Raw genomic sequence first — 15,773 nt, forward strand, 5'->3', positions numbered from 1 at the left:
AATTCCACAGTCATGTTTGTGGGCGCTGTATCTGTCATTAGGTTCAGGTAGGCACAAATATCCATCCATCCATCCGTCCGTCCATCCGTCCATCTGTCCATCCGTCCATCTGTCCATCTGTCCATCTGTCCATCTGTCCATCTGTCATGTCACTACTGTGGTCTCAGTTCTGCAAAATGAGCTCCAACAAATAGATTTACCTGCATCTGAGTATGTACAAAACTCTCCCATTTGCCTCCTTTTTCATGGAAAACTGTACTCATTTTGCTGGCTATCTTTCCCTTCTCTCTTTGGATGTAGCGCTGGTGAGAAAGATTTAGCAGACAAATGTTTAAGTAGAACCATAAATCTGATTTGTCTTGATTTAGTCTCACCAAAGGTCCCCCATACCACCATACCTTCTCTGCCCTAAACATCCCCCAACTCTGATGACACTTTCACAGGTGTCACTACATATCTGAACCAAAAGCAAGGTACAAGAAACACACTTTTTCTCTTTGCAATTGTATTGAGGTTCCTCTCTCCTCCTCCTCCCATCCTTCCCAGAGTGATCTGAACCAAAACTCTCTGTTTACAGCTGCAATTTTGAAGATCTATTCAGGTTTTTCCTCTGCTTCTCCTACAGAAATTAAATCTGATGTGGGCAAAGCAGAGCAGTGTCTGGAATGTAAATGCCTTTCCCTCCACCTCCCATCACAGAGCTAATACTCCTGTAACTCACCCATCAAATTGCCCTGCAAGATCCTTCCCTACAATCCAATAAATAATAATAATAACCATTCTACCAACTCATATTTCTGCAAGCTGGCACTGATTTATTTTTTGGCTCTTGCATTTGAAATAACTGAAAATATTCAATGGGATAATGAAAAAATCTCACTTTCAATTTTGAACTGAAGTTTGCCAACCTGGAAAACCTTTAATAATGATTTTCTGATGAACATACACTCACTGGGTCTCCACTTGGCAGCTACATTTTGATTAAATCTCTTTATATCTGTGTATCATATATGCAAATGTAATTATAATCACTTGCAGGGGTGAACAGTACAAATTTGGGGACTTACTCATATAACGTTGACTTAAAAGAAATTGTGCTCTTGTTACAGATACACAGGACAGGTCAGTGAAAACTGTGCCCATGCCAAGGGGATTTTGCTCCTGGTGAGGGCAGAGAAGGGCTGCTCACAAGCACTTTTATCATAACGTTATCTGGGATTCCCCAGCTGGAAATGTCTGTGCTTGCACCATGCAGCTCACAGGCAATGAGTTCGATTGCTCCAACCAGCAGCACAACCTCTGCTCCACCTCCACATAGATGGGATGTGCATCCAGCACTGAGGTTTGGCACAGAAGGCATGTGGTGATGTTGGAGCGAGCCCAGAGGAGGCACCAGGATGATCAGAGGGATGGAGCAGCTCTGCTGGGAGGAAAGCCTGGGAGAATTTTGGGATTGGAATTGGGCCAGCTTGGATGGGGCTTGGATGGTGCTTGGAGCACCATGGTCTAGTGGAAGGTGTTCCTGCCCATGGCAGGAGGGTGGAATGAAATGGGTTTTATGGTTCCCTACAACCCAAATAATTCTGGGATTCTTTGGGTGTTCTTGCTGTGTGGCTCTTCTGCTCAGGAGTTGTCAACCTCAAAAGCCAATGCTCTGAAGGTCTGATGTTCCCAGACAGACAGAAAAGGCCTGTCCAGGAAACCCAGCTGGAGGCAGTAGCCTCTCCTTCAAGAAATAAGGATTAAATTAAGTGCTTCCTGCATGCAATGGAGTACTTGGACATACTATCTCCTGCCATGTGTCAGGTGCTGCTGGGGGCAATTCCCAAAACTCAGAGCTCCCTGAGACTAGTGCAAGCCCTGCATTCCCAGCCCATCTTCAGAGCTCCCAGGGAAAGGTGGCCACAGCTCCGTGCAGACCCAGCAGCCCTGTGCCTGCACCTCATACTCCGTAGGAAAGGCTCTGTACATCTATCACCAAGTGCCAATGGATACAATGGACAGTCAAAGGGTGGGCCCAGCTGAGTTGGAATTTGGTGAAAATAAAGTTAACAGGGACTAAGAGAGCAGCTAAGAGAGCAATGCTCTGGTTCTCAAGTGCTCTCTTGGCTGCTACTTGTGTAGGGACAATGGAGGCTCTTTGCTGTTATGTGGGAATGTGATAACCCCAAATCTATTGTGGTATATTCTGAACAGGGCTGCAGTTCCCAAATCCTTAAATAAGTGGAGAGAAACCTAAAGAATGTTTGAAATTACAGGATGGGCAGCATAAATAAATGCCAACAGTTTCTCCTGTACACCGTGGTACCTCTGGATTCATTCTATGGGTCCTTGTGGAACAAAGCTGGTACAAATGAAAAGAGAGTTGGGTTCTTCACAAATACACATAAACATATATATATGAATATGTTGATAACAGTATATTATTATTTTGCTGTGAAACAGTGGTCTTTAATTCCTTGTCTGTGTTCCCCAGCCTCCCATACAGCACAACTAGATTGTAACAGATCCCATGTTGGCTTCTTGGTGGAAATAAAAAAAATAGAGGTCTTTATCTTTTCCTGTTTTACTTTTCTCAGAAAGGACTGTTTGAATATAAAATCATGTTTGGATTGCATGCGATTTTGTATTAACCAGAACAAATTAATACAAACTTCAGGTCATGGTCCAAATAGGGTAGGGAGTAAAAGAAAGGAAAGACAGAGCAGAGCTAAAGGGTTGCCTGGGGCATGGGATTTCATAGCTGCTGAAATTCCAAAGTTGGAATCCATATGATAGGTGGGGGCAGACACATGCTTGTAGAGGATTTCTAGATGGGATTTCATGGTAAGTGGAAGATATGGCTAGACCAACAGACAAGAAGTATTTTAACCAAGAAAATGCAAACCAAGTTTTTGAGAAGAAATTGAGGGCACAGGATGAGGAAAGCAAGGAAATAATGTCTAAAGTTGTGTTTTGACTTTTTTGGATCAGCATAGGAAGAAGTTCAGGCACCACGTGCTCTCCTGCTTGAGGTATAAGCCAGCTGTGCTTCAATAGAGACAAGCTATGGAAAATCAGGTATCTTGGACCTATTTGTTTGGGAAGTTTAGATCATGGAATTCCCAAATGGTTTTGGCTGGAAGGGACCTTAAAGACCATCCCGTCCCACTCCCTGCCATGGGCAGGGACACCTCCCACTGTCCCAGGCTGCTCCAAGCCCCAATGTCCAGCCTGGCCTTGGACACTGCCAGGGATCCAGGGGCAGCCACAGCTTCTCTGGGCACCCTGTGCCAGGGCCTCCCCATCCTCACAGGGAAGATCAAGAGAGATCAAATTCAAGCAAGAGCAACACAAAGAAAGGGACTCAAATATGGTCAGCTGACTTTTTTGTCAAATGTGGTTGTTGGAGAAAGGAAAGCCTGGCTGCCATATCTGGAATTAAACAGCTCACTGGAGTGGGAGGGGGAACAGGAGAGGTAAAACCTCTTCAATAAGAGGTTTCTTATTTACTTTTTCCATTTAATTTCAACAGATGGAATTTTCAAAGGTTTTGTTTCAAATGTCATGTTGACGCATTTCATTTTAACTTTTATATTAAAACACTAATTGTATTATATATAAATGTTGACACTCTGTTAATATATTAATACATTAATATTGTAGGATAATGTAACAGTCAATGCAAAATGAATGGAAATAACAGTGCATGTACCAGATGTGTGAATCCGAATAAAACTGAAACTTCTTGTGGCCTCAGACATGTTCAGAATTTGTTTCTGTGTCTTATTTCATCTGTTCCTCTCACATTGGATCAGCTTAAACTACCTCAGAGAGAGCTGCAAGGAACAAAAATCTTGTAGGTTGTACTGGTTTCCACACATCCTCCCATATCGTGATTTGTGACAGAACTTGGCTGTAGTGAAGTACCCACTAACACACATCTTTTATGAATATCTAGAGCTAATTTGAAAGAGGGTCCTTTCCATCACATGGAAAATATGACCATATTTTTCCTAAATTTTTAAACAGAACTAAAAAAAAAATCTTTCGGCCCCTTGGTTTTACAAAAACAAAACTGTGGCTAGCACAGGTCTTTCCCATGAGAATTCTTGTGTTTTCTAAACAAAGATAAAGTTTGGATGTTATTAAAACAGTGTCTCGAGATTTGGACAGTGCAGGCCTGGCCAATCAAGCCTAGGGGGAGGTTTCTGACTGACCAATCTGAGTGACCTTTGAAAACTCTACATATATGTTGGATTCAAACAATAAAGTACCTTTTTCTATGCCACGCTGAGAATCGGGGCTTTCCTTCTCTGCTAGTGGCTCAACAGTGACACAAAACCTTTTTTTTTTTCCTTTTTTTTTTGTTAAATCCTTGAAATCTGTTGCCAAAACCCCAAAGCTCTTGGATTTTTGTCCAGAAAATAACACAAGTGAGTTTTGAGGTATTCTTTTGGCACAAAAGCAACATTTTGAGGTTAGCAGATGGCTTCTGTCAAAAAATGCCATCATCAAAAGCACAATCTTCTTTCTTAAAGGACATTAATGCCAGAAAATATTCCATCAGCCCCTTAGCATCCCTCATCCTCTCCCAGGGAGAGCGGCACAGTGACGGCTTTTTAACAAGATGAGCTTTCCAAGAATAGTTACTGAGGAATCAGGCATTTCTAATCATATCAGAGCTTGGTACACAGGATTACAAAAGGAGCCAGTCTCATATTCCAAACCATGGGATCCACCTCTAACATGGCTTGCTGTTAATAAAGTGACTCCACACTTCAGTGCAGTTCCTCTGTTGTGTAAATATATATTTCCTTGGCGGGACATTGTGGTTGCTTTAAGAAGCTGGAAGACATCAGAGCATCACGTTCCAAGCTTGGCATTGAGCAAGAAGCCACCAGAATTAAATCAAAGTGCTTCTTTCTGGCAGGCAAAGCAAGGGTAATGAAAATTCCAGCCTTGATCCTCTGCCAGGGGTAGGCAGCAAATTGAGTGCATGCCTACCACTCCCAAAGCCCAGTCCCTCTGTCTTGCCCAGGATGCCAAACTACCAGAAGTAAAAAAGATGAAAACAGCCTGCCAGACACAGCAAACCAAAGTGCTCCCTTCATTAAGAGGAGTTTATTACTCCCTTCCAGCTCCACCCATGAGCAAATCCATCCTGCTCCATCATGTTGGGATTAATGAAGAGAGGTTGACTTGCTCATGGTGAGCTTGGAATTCCAGGAAAGCTTTGGAGATATCTCCCCTACTCAGGACATGCCTGGATTACTCCCCCAAAATATGCACATTCTTTCCAACTGCAAAGTACAATGTCTCCACAGTTCTAAAGGCAAAGTCCAGTGGGGCTGGATGGAGAACCAAGAAGAAACATCCCTGGGAGGAGGCTGAGTTTGGAGAGGAGGCAGGTTCACAAGGCTGCCTTACTTTCTGTCAGTCACAAAGGTCTGAGCAAAATCAGTTACCAAGAGGAAGTGAAGCTGCCTTTCTCCAAAGAAAAACAGTTTCAGTGTGGTATTTCCAGCAGAGCTGGAGCTGTGGGGCTGTGTCAGACCATGTGATGTGCTCACCCAAGCAGCTCCCACTCCCTGTGAGAGAGGCACGGCCCAGCTACCTGGACAAAACAAAGCCACAAATGTCACCCAACTCCCAAGACAGAGGCATCACACAGTCACAGACATTAAGTCGGGAATTTGTGTTGGAGAGCAATATTCAGATCACCTGCCTTTTGATGTTGGCACGCTGGGAATTCCCATCCCACTGGTGAGTGTCCTCCATTCTGTTATCTTCCATCTATATGAAAACCAAACCCTCACACACCTTTATAACAGTGCTTATCCCATCACCCTCTCCTGCCTCAGTCATCTGAGCCTGAACCAGACCAGCTGATGGGACAAGGTTGAAAAATCTTTAGTTAGATGGAATAATCACACTTTGCCCTTATACGCTTTGTGCCTCCAGAGCAACTCCTCTGAGGCTACAGAATTCCTCCAAATGAACAGAAATGAGGCTAAAAAGCCAGGCTTGCCTGCTTGCTTACCCCTGATGTAGCTGCCGATAAAAGCTTGGGAATACTGCTACAGTGCTAGATTTGGTGGGGGGGAGAGAGAGGGTTTTAAAATGGCTCAGCCCTATTTTCTTAGGGACTGTGGTGAGAACAAGGTTAGCTCAACACTCAGTGCTTTTGAAGGTGCTGAACAAGAAAGTGAGGCTTTGAAACTGCTCAACAAAAAAAGGACCTTTGAGATTTTTATTTGAAAGTTGGAGGAGCAGCATATCCCGACTAGTGAACACGCCCTTTAGAAAACACCAGCAGCTGTCTATACATTTAATACAAGAAATGTGGCCATTAAATAATTAATGTCTATAAGTGCCTAGCTATGAAAATGCAAAATGAAATATTAAATAGAGTCAGTACCAAATGGAAGGTGGTCAGAAAGGGAACAAATGAGAACTATGTCATTCACTATTCCCAGGAAACAGCCCCAAGGATCTGGAGCAGAATGAATCCAGGTGGATGAATATGAAGTGCTTGGGAGCAGCAGAGAAGGTGGGTCACCAATATTATTGTCAGCAGCCCTGACCCCTCACAAAGTAAGGAAATAAATCCCTCCCAGCAGTGACTGCCTCGCTCCTTGTGCCAAATTCAGCCCAAATTTCATCAAGGCCTGGCAGAGCACCTTCTGAGCCACAAGGTCTGCAGCTGAATATGAATAATGAAGAGTGCAGCTCATGGAGATAACAGCATAGACTGAGATGTGTGTTCAGTCTCCCTTTCCATCCCTTCAGAAGATCCTGATCCACTTCTGATGGAGAGGATGCTTTGGAGTGACCTAAGAGTAACCAGCCTTAGGTCAGAGCAAGCTATTTATCTTATCACTGCTGGCAAGAGCTGGGGTTATTAATTGTGTCAAGAACCCAAGCAGGATGTTGATATGGCTATCAGGAGTGTTCTGTGTAATGAATAGTTTGGAAGCAAGTTAAAACCTCACACTCCAGAGCTCAAAATAATGGTTATTAGAAACTAAGGCAAAATTACTGTGGGTTACAGATAACCACGTTCTGCCTTCTCCAGGCATTGTACATCTTTGTCTGGCAGAAGCAGCAGTTTTGGGAAAACTAATTTTTTCAGATTTTCCTGGACATTCCTCCTCAGAGATTTTGGCAGGGGGGATTCACCTGTGTTTCTTGTTTTCCGGGTTTCCTGATTGGACCAGATGTGCTGTCTTTCCAGTCAGGCTGATGACTAGCAAGACACAAATGCTGCTTCATGTGGTAGATCTGACAATTCTGGTAAATGCTGGCCTTACCACAAGCACATGTCAACCTCCAGAAAGGCTGGAAAGGAGCCCCACAGCTCTCATCTGTCTGGGAAACCCTCAGAAAATGAGCAGCAGTGCTGGGTAGTGGCAGTCAGAGGGAAAACGCCAGGTTTGACACCTCTGTTCCCATGCCTAATCTCCTCTCTATCCTCTCACCAAGTGCTGCTTCATGGTACAGAAGTTCAGCCTGTCCTACCATATGGACTGTGGTTTCCACCTGTACATTGGGAGACTCGATAGTGAGACAAGCCCTGCCATCCTCTGCCTCCTAGAACTGTCACCACCAGCAAACAACCCCAGAGAAAGGTGCTGTGTGTGAAGGGAGAGAAGCAAATGCAGAGATATAGGGAGAAGAAACTTGTAAAACAGGGAGATTTTGGCTCTTATGTGAGACAGCTTTTTCCAGCAGACAGCAAGAGCTGATCAACACATTGGAAATTCAGGGAAAAGTAAAGACATGTTGACCATAAGCAGAAGTGATCACCTCTGGGTCCAGGGCAGATCTCCCTCTTTTGGGTTTTATAGGCCAATTTCACACATCAAAAAGTGCTTCCTTGAAAATCAGAAGAGACTCTGATCTGACTCAGTTCATATCATGGGGCCACATTTACAGGTGGCTGAAATGTCCACAAACCCAACCCAGCAAACTTACAAGCAGCTCAGATACGTCCTGTGCAGCTTGAAAATGGGACTCTCCTTCACATATTGCCCTCCAAGTCCTCACTATGAGGAAAGTTTGAATGCTCCAAATCACCCCCAGCCAAATGTACATAAAGTATTTTATGTATTTATTTCCAACTCCAGGATTAAGCAAACAACTCCAGTCCTATGATGTCCATACAATTAAATGTATCATTTTCCCACCAGCTGCCTGGCTGTGCCAAGCTGAGCAGCTTGGACCCCTTTGCCATATGGAATGAATCTCTGCCTGCACAAGACTCAAACGTGACAATTAGAAATGGGGTGGATATTCCCCCTGCCCCCATTAGCAGCAAAGCAGGCAGGAAGCCTTTAGTAGAGCTGAGAGGACTTTGCTGTATTAGTAGAGCTAAAGGTAAACTGAGGCTCAACCAGCTTTAACTGATCACCCTCTTGGGAGGTGATGTAAGGGATCCATGTGGAGGCTCTTGCCTCCAAGTCTTTCTGTCCTAAGCAGGACCAATGGTCTTGTGAGATCCAGGGTAGCTCCCAGGACCCTGCTTAGGGAGCTCCCTCCAGCCACATCCTGGTAGAAAGATTCAAAATTTGAGAAATTACAGAGTGGTCAGTCCCCATGACCATTTGGCTGGGGCTTTCCTAGACACCTATTAGAGATTAGATGAATCCTGACCGTTTTAAAGCCATGTTCAAAGCTATCTAATACACAATTCCCAAAAGACAATGGAAGGTACCAACCTTTGCTCTCTGTCTTCTTTACTAAAGCAAGAAGTGTTCTCTGAAACAACGCCATGAAGGTTCAGCTGCAAAGGAAGTGCTCGGCACTCTGCAAAGAGCAAAAAGAGACTTCCCTCTTCCCAGAGTTACTGCAGGCCCTACTTGTCTCATGCCCATCTTCCAGCTGATCATCTCTGGGGAAAATAGGACACTGCTCTGCAGGACAGGCTATGCTGCCAGGGCGGAGCATGGCAGTTCCTTTCACAGCCATGGATATTACAGAGGAATTAAATCTGAGCCCCTCTGCACTCGCTGAACCAGACTGACCTTCTCTTTTGCAACCTCCTGAGATTACCTTAATCATCTTCATGTTCCCACTGCTCCCAAGGTTAGGTTACACTCCTAGTTCAGGACTCAGTTTTAAGTCTCCCAGGAATACCAGTGTCAGATCTCCACACAGCTATCTCAGGAATGTGGCCAGGCTGATCTCCCTGCTTACTCAAGACGACATTGATTCATTCTCCCTCTCGCTGCCCCGATTACATTTTGAGAATGTGCTTCATAATGACTTTGCTCATCCACCACTACCACCCAGTTCCCATCCCTCAGGTCCACCTTTGTCAGCCCCCTGCTCTGGGATTTAGGATTTTCTCATCAATAGAACATGCAGCCAGAGGCACTTAGGGTTTGGGAACAGGCTGAGAAGTTACATTTAGAGACACATCCAAAGTCAGGTTTTGAACTGAGGTTCTGTCCCTACGCTCCAATTATTTCCTGCTCACACACCAAGCAGCAGCTGGGCATAGCTCCAGGGAATGCAAAAGTGCTGGGATGAGGCACCATCCCCAGATTCAGAGCCCAAAAAACATTCAAAAGTGAACATTTACATCTAAAGTGATTTGCAAGAAATTATTTGCTTCATACCCAGTCCCCTCCTATGGGACTGCAGGCTGCTCATGGCCTGGACCCACAGCACCTGGTGAGTGTCTGTGCTTAAGGCAATGCTGGAAAGAGATACCTCTGCTTAACCACTGAGGGGATCTATTTATGCTGTGTGGCTGGAAGGTGTTCAGGCAAAGACTAAGGTTTATGAAACTACTAGGTCTTTGTTTTTGCCAGGTTTCAGAGGAGAGCTTAAATAAAGGATTCTGCTTTGGAAAAACTAAAAACAGCAAGGGGGAAAAAAATAGACAGATAGACTGGAGTGCCAAACAAAGCCCTCTCCTCAGGCTGACCTAGTTACAGTGTTTGGGAAGAGCTTTGCAGTCCTGTTCAACAGGAGGAACAAGCAGCTGAGGGCTGAAATCAGCCTTGGAATAAACAAACAGAGTTCTCACCACAGCAGCCCTGCACTTTTCCACCAAGTCTCCATCTGATCATGGTCACCAAGAGCTGCAAACCTTCTGCCCAGCATGGAAATGGCAGCTTGGAGCAAGTGCCCCTGCCCAGTGATGCCAGAAGGTCCCAGATACGGCATCCCCATGGCTGAAAAACTTGTCATCTCCAGGGCTCATTGATGTGCCCATGGCTCACAGACAGCAGCTCTCTCCAGCAAAGCCCCATGGCTCCTTCTGAGATTCCTGTGCACCAGCAACAGTGAGGACAAATATGCAGGCAGTGCCTCAGACAAGGGAATCATCCACAGCAGCCCTGCTTCCTCCTGCTCCATATGTGGCCCAGGAGACACAAGCCTTGCAAAGGGTACACATCACACTACAGACATAAAGTCAAAGAAATTACTTTTTACAGGGGCAGATAGCAAGAGGATGGTTTTAAATGAAAAGAGATTTAGATTTAATCAGAGTGGTGAGGCCCCAGCACAGGGTGCCCAGAGAAGCTGCGGCTGCCCCTGGACCCCTGGAAGTGTCCAAGGCCAGGCTGGACAGGGTTGGAGCAACCTGGGACAGTGGAAGGTGTCCCTGCTCATGGCAGGGGGGTGGATGAAGATGATGTTTAAGGTTCCTCCAAACCAAACCATTCTGCAATTCTATGAGATCAACTGAAACTCCAGTTCACTGCCTGTATTCTCCCAAAGGCCGACAAAAGCAACACATTTCACACCTTCCACACCTTCAAGTGAAGCAACTGTTGGACTCTTGGCAGGTTCCCGGCAAATCAAAACTGTTCTTCAAGTTTAAAAAATGGGAACTAAAGGTGATGCCCATGGGATTTTCTTTGCATGTTGAAGTCCTGTGCATCAACACAGCCCTGGGAGAGCTGGGACAAAGTGCAGATTTGATTAGACACTGCCAAACACAACTGCTGGGATATTTTCATATTCAACTTCATCTCTTTCAACTGGCTACTAATAACTTTTACCAAAACTGATTTCAATTTAAATTCATGTTATTTATAGTAAAAGATGCTATTAATTAATGATTCTTATTACAATATGTTATTTGTGCTTCTTAGAGTAAAAGCCTGAATGTTTCCCAAGATCTGGCTTTTGTTCACTTGAGAAAGGTTTCTGAAAGGCAGCATTTTGTAAAGCAAGTTGCTTAAGGTATTTTGGCAAGAACCCTTCCAGTTGCACAGGAGGGCAACACAGGCAACACAGTAGTGAGATAAACAAAAAGAGTGTTTTGGAAACATGCAGTTCTAAATCAGTGTTTTGGCTGCCATGCTGATTCAGAGCTGAGTTGAGCAGTTCTTGCCCAACCCAGAACAACAGAGGGAAAATTATCTCTGACAAAACAGGGTCAGAGGGAGGAATTTCTGAACTGAAAAAATAGAGTCAAAGAGAAGGATTCAGGGTGACACTGCTGGACCCAGATGAAGGGTCAAAGAGGAAAAAGCCTGTTGGTCACAGACAAAACAAGCCCCAGCGTCCCTGTCAGGGAAACCTTGGAGAGATGCCGTGTACTGTAAACGCCACCTCCCAGGTCAGTGTCCTTCAATTCATGACCAGGACAATTTGTACTCTTAATTTTGCAGCAAGAGATGTGCACTCTGGACTCACAAGAAACACAGTGTTTGCTGTAACAGCCTCCCCTTCGTGATAAGAGCTGCCCTTGGAACAGTCCCATTGGCCTTCTAAACAGCCAGACCTCCTGTGAGTCCTCAACAGCACCCCAAAACCAATTTATTTCCTATTAGGACTTAAGACAGCTCACAGTATGCCAGTAGACTCCAACACATTGTGCCAGACCAAACCCACATTCCTTTAAATATCTTCATCCCCTCCCTTCCCCACAACCTGCTCAATTTTCCTTCATAATAAGCATAGAAAAGACTTACCTATTAAAAATAAAAGCTGAGGAGGAAAGGCAGGAATTGTCTTCAGATCTGAACACTGAAATATTTCATGTTCCTTCAGGGATCTTGGAGCTCTCTAAATCTTGTCAAGATGTGGTGCTATTTGGGTCTTGCTTTGCAGCATGTCCCCAGAATATCACAATTTTAAGCAAACAAAGAAAGAAAATACCAAAAACTCCCATTCCTCGTTGTCCCAAACCAGAAATAGATTCTTTCTTTTCTAACAAAACTTAATCACTGTAGATGAAAAATGCAAGTTTGGGAAGAAAGTATGTGGCCTGCTGATAAGATTTGTCTGTTTTTTCTGTAATAAAACAAACCAAGGCTCCATTGAAACTTTCCAGCCTTCTTTGTATTTTCCTCTGCTGCTAAACTTCAGATTGCATCCACACGGTTTGGAACTCTCCGTTTGAAAAGCCACAGATTGTTTGCCAAGGGTGGTGTAGAGCTGTGCCCAAGTCCCTCCCCCCATTATCCTCATCCCATGTACACTACAGATCTTAAATATGTCTATTTAGAGAGACTGTGTCTAGATCAGTAAGTTTAGTTAAAAAAAAAAAAAATTGATGTCTGAATACACAGTTGACCTGATGATAAGGCTGGCTTTGTCTGCATCCATGGAGTCTGAGGTAGAGGTGCTCTCATCCATCTCAAGCCCAAGTACATGGAGACAAGAACAAGGCAAGGGAGTAGCAGATGTCAAATTTTCCAATAGTTTCTGTTGATGTTCAACCCCTTTCTCCAACTGCTTGTGAGCATGGTGCCCACCACTCAAACCCACCTGGAGACCTCACAGGACCTTCCAGTGTCTGAAGAGATTACAAGGAAAGATGGAGCTGGAATCTTCATCAGGAGCTCTAGTGTCAAGGCAAGGTGGGATAACTCCAAACTGAGTTTAGATTAGATGTGAGGAAGAAATCCTTCCCTGTGAGATTGCGGAGGCCCTGGCACAGGGTGCCCAGAGAAGCTGTGGCTGCCCCATCCCCAGAAGTGTTCAAGGCCAGGTTGGGCAGGGCTTGGAGCACCCTGGGATAGTGGAAGGTGTCCCTGCTGGAGTTAGATGGACTTTAATGTCCCTTCCAAGCCAAATCACTCCATGATTCCATTTTTCTATGAACCCAGAGCAGCCCCAGGAAATTCCATCCACAAGGTAGCTGTCCCAGGGTAGAACCTTGCCCCAGCCATGCTTGGCTTTGAGGGTCACTGAGAAAGGAAGGTCCTTTTTGTGCTGGTGATGAACAGGCAGCTTGTCCTTGCTCAGCACAGGCCATGCCTCCCACTGCTCCAGCAGAGTTGGCCCCGTGTGCCCAGAGCTGATAAAGACACACTGTACCGTCCAAGCAAAGGCAGCTCTGGGGGCAGCAGGTCACAAAAAGCTGGTGTTTTACTTCAGGGTGAGCTCATGTAAAAGAAGAGCCAGGCTTGTTTCTGGCCAAGTGGGAATTTGTATAATGACCCTTTCTCCATGCCCACTGGGATGCTAAAAGCTTATAGCGACTTTTCCAAACAAAGAGTAGCAATGAGAATAGAGTGTTCCGGGCAGTGGAGCACCCACTGCTAGGAAGTGAATCAGCAGTGATCAAAGGGAAAGGGTCAGCCTTGAAGGCTATAAAAGCCAGTCCAGTTTGTCTCCAGCAGCGAGGACAGATTGCAGCAGGGGTCAGCAGGGAATTTTCTATTAGAATTGGGTTTTTTTCTGATAGAATATGACATTTTTTACAAAGTAAAACTACATCATGAGAAACACTCTTTTTCTTTTTTTTTTTCCCAAACAAATTGAATATTTTGTTGGGCAAATCAAAATGAAACATTTCCTTTTGGACAAGTTTAAGCCAAGAAGGAATATTTCATTTTGTTAGAGTTACCTGAAATATTCTATTTTTAAATGTTTCTCTAAAAAACTCCAGCTCAAATTCCCTATTACTTGGGAAAGTAATGGAAAGTTCCTTTCCCTACATGCTCCTCTTTTCAACCCAGGACTGATCCCTACTTATCCCATCAAAAACCTTTCCCAGCAGCACCAGTACCATGGACTTGGGGAGCCACTTCACCCCACCAGACTCACAGCACAGCAGGTTTTTGAACAAACATCCCCCAAACTCAGCACAACAAAGAAGAAAACATGACCCACACTTGCAGTATCTCCCACCCCCTGAAGCAGTCTCTTCAGCTATATCTAATGTTCCTATAAAAAAGTATTTCAGCTTCATTAATAATCTAAACAGATACTGGGGGTCTAATTAGCAGGCTAATTGGTGAGCATGGTTAGGCATGGTTAGGCAAGAATATTTTGTTAGTGGAGCAAAGAAGAAATGTTGTTAGCAGTGTTTTATCACTGATTTCTATGCAGGATCTCAGCACCATGTACAGAACCTTGGCCCAAAGCAGTGTTTGGCTACTGCAAGAAATGGCCAGGCTGAGGAAAACCAAACCCTTCACCTTCACCAAAGATTTTCTGCACACACGCATTAATTTCACATCCCACACACTATTTCAACTTTCCAAATGGCTTTCCAGTTTATATGACATTGAGAGGGAGGGTTAATTTTCTAAGAGTTTCCAGAAGTTTCAATTATGTCATGTATGTGTCACACAAATGCATAGCACAGGAAATAGCTGGATTTCAACACCTAAAATTAAAAAATTTTCCAGGGTAGCATTTCCCTTAGCAGCCTGAAGGAAAACATCCTCTCATTTCAGTCCTGGAGGTTGGCATTAGATGAGAAATCCTACCAGAGAAATGAGGTCCTTATAGCGAGGATCTCTCACTAAAAACTCATGTGCTCCCTGCCCCCCCACCATTTCTGTGAGCAAATAATTCCATTTAAACCCCAGTTTCTCTGCCTGGGAGGTTGAAATTATGACTATTCTGTAAATGTGTTTGTGGCTTTACCATTACCCAAGTCTGCTCAAAATTTATAATTTCTGTTTCACTGCCTGTTTTGGTCACTTCAGTCCCAAATTGCACCCAGACAGATAATGATGCCTCCTGCTTGTGTCGTCTTGGAACCAGGTGTCCTGCCTAGGCCATGGCCCAGCTGTTCTCACAGCAGCAAAGCCCACGCATGTCCTCAGGGCCATATTTCAGGTCAGGAGGTGGCTAGCAGGCAGTAAACATGAATTACTCTTGAACTAAAATTTTTCCATTCCATTTGAGAAATGAAAAGTTCCAGGAAACCCCAAGTAAAAAACACTGGCATGTTTTTCCTGAAGGGAATTTGGTTTTTAATCAAAGTTCTGATTTTGTGGGAAGTGTGTTTTTTCGACTGAAACCCCTTCAGCAGTAAATCCTTGGCGAGCTTCACTGCTGTTATATCAAGGCCACATTTGACTGATTTTAAAAGATGCCACAGCCCTGGGAACACCACATGGTATTCACAGCGGCACCCATCCTCCAGCACTGTGGTAAGGCTGACAAGAGCCTGTGAGTCCAGTGTAAAAATCCATGGTTTTATTAAATGTGCATGCCAGCCCATGTTCACTCCTGCTCAGTGATGCCTCTGACTGGCAGTGGACATGCTTGGGGGCTCAAAGGATAAGAGACATAAGTAGCACAACACATCTTCATTGTGCAGTCGAGCATCTGCCAGCAAATATATCTATTTTACAACAAAGACATGGTTTTTGCACAAAAAGACTCTGTGTTGCAGACAGTCAAAGTGGTCAAACGTTCACAACTATCCTGGGCGGATTTTGGCTTTGCAGCTGAGCAGTGTCAGTCATCACGGAGGTGCAGAAACTCCTACATGTTTTGACATCCCTTCCACTGGCTCTGTCCCAGCCATGGAGGTTTTTGGAGGCTGTTCCCATGGGCAGCACAGGTACAGCTGGTCACTAACT

At 44.5% G+C, this 15,773-nt stretch overlaps 1 long non-coding RNA gene across 3 annotated transcripts in view; it reads right to left on the minus strand.

Annotated features, from left to right (window-relative positions):
- The window catches only part of LOC146429724 (uncharacterized), an 80,423-nt gene that overhangs the window by 44,792 nt on the left and 19,858 nt on the right, over nt 1-15,773 (minus strand). The window contains exon 1 of one of the 3 annotated variants that reach the window (XR_014855670.1): nt 11,916-12,374. The exons of the other annotated variants lie outside the window; for them this stretch is intronic. This is a non-coding gene — a long non-coding RNA (uncharacterized LOC146429724). Of the gene's footprint in view, nt 1-11,915; nt 12,375-15,773 lie in introns of those variants that run through there. 3 annotated transcript variants of the gene reach the window in all.

The sequence above is a fragment of the Lichenostomus cassidix genome, chromosome 18 (assembly GCF_008360975.1).
Source record: "Lichenostomus cassidix isolate B80296 chromosome 18, HeHo_3.0, whole genome shotgun sequence".
In the NCBI taxonomy this organism is placed as follows: domain Eukaryota; kingdom Metazoa; phylum Chordata; class Aves; order Passeriformes; family Meliphagidae; genus Lichenostomus; species Lichenostomus cassidix.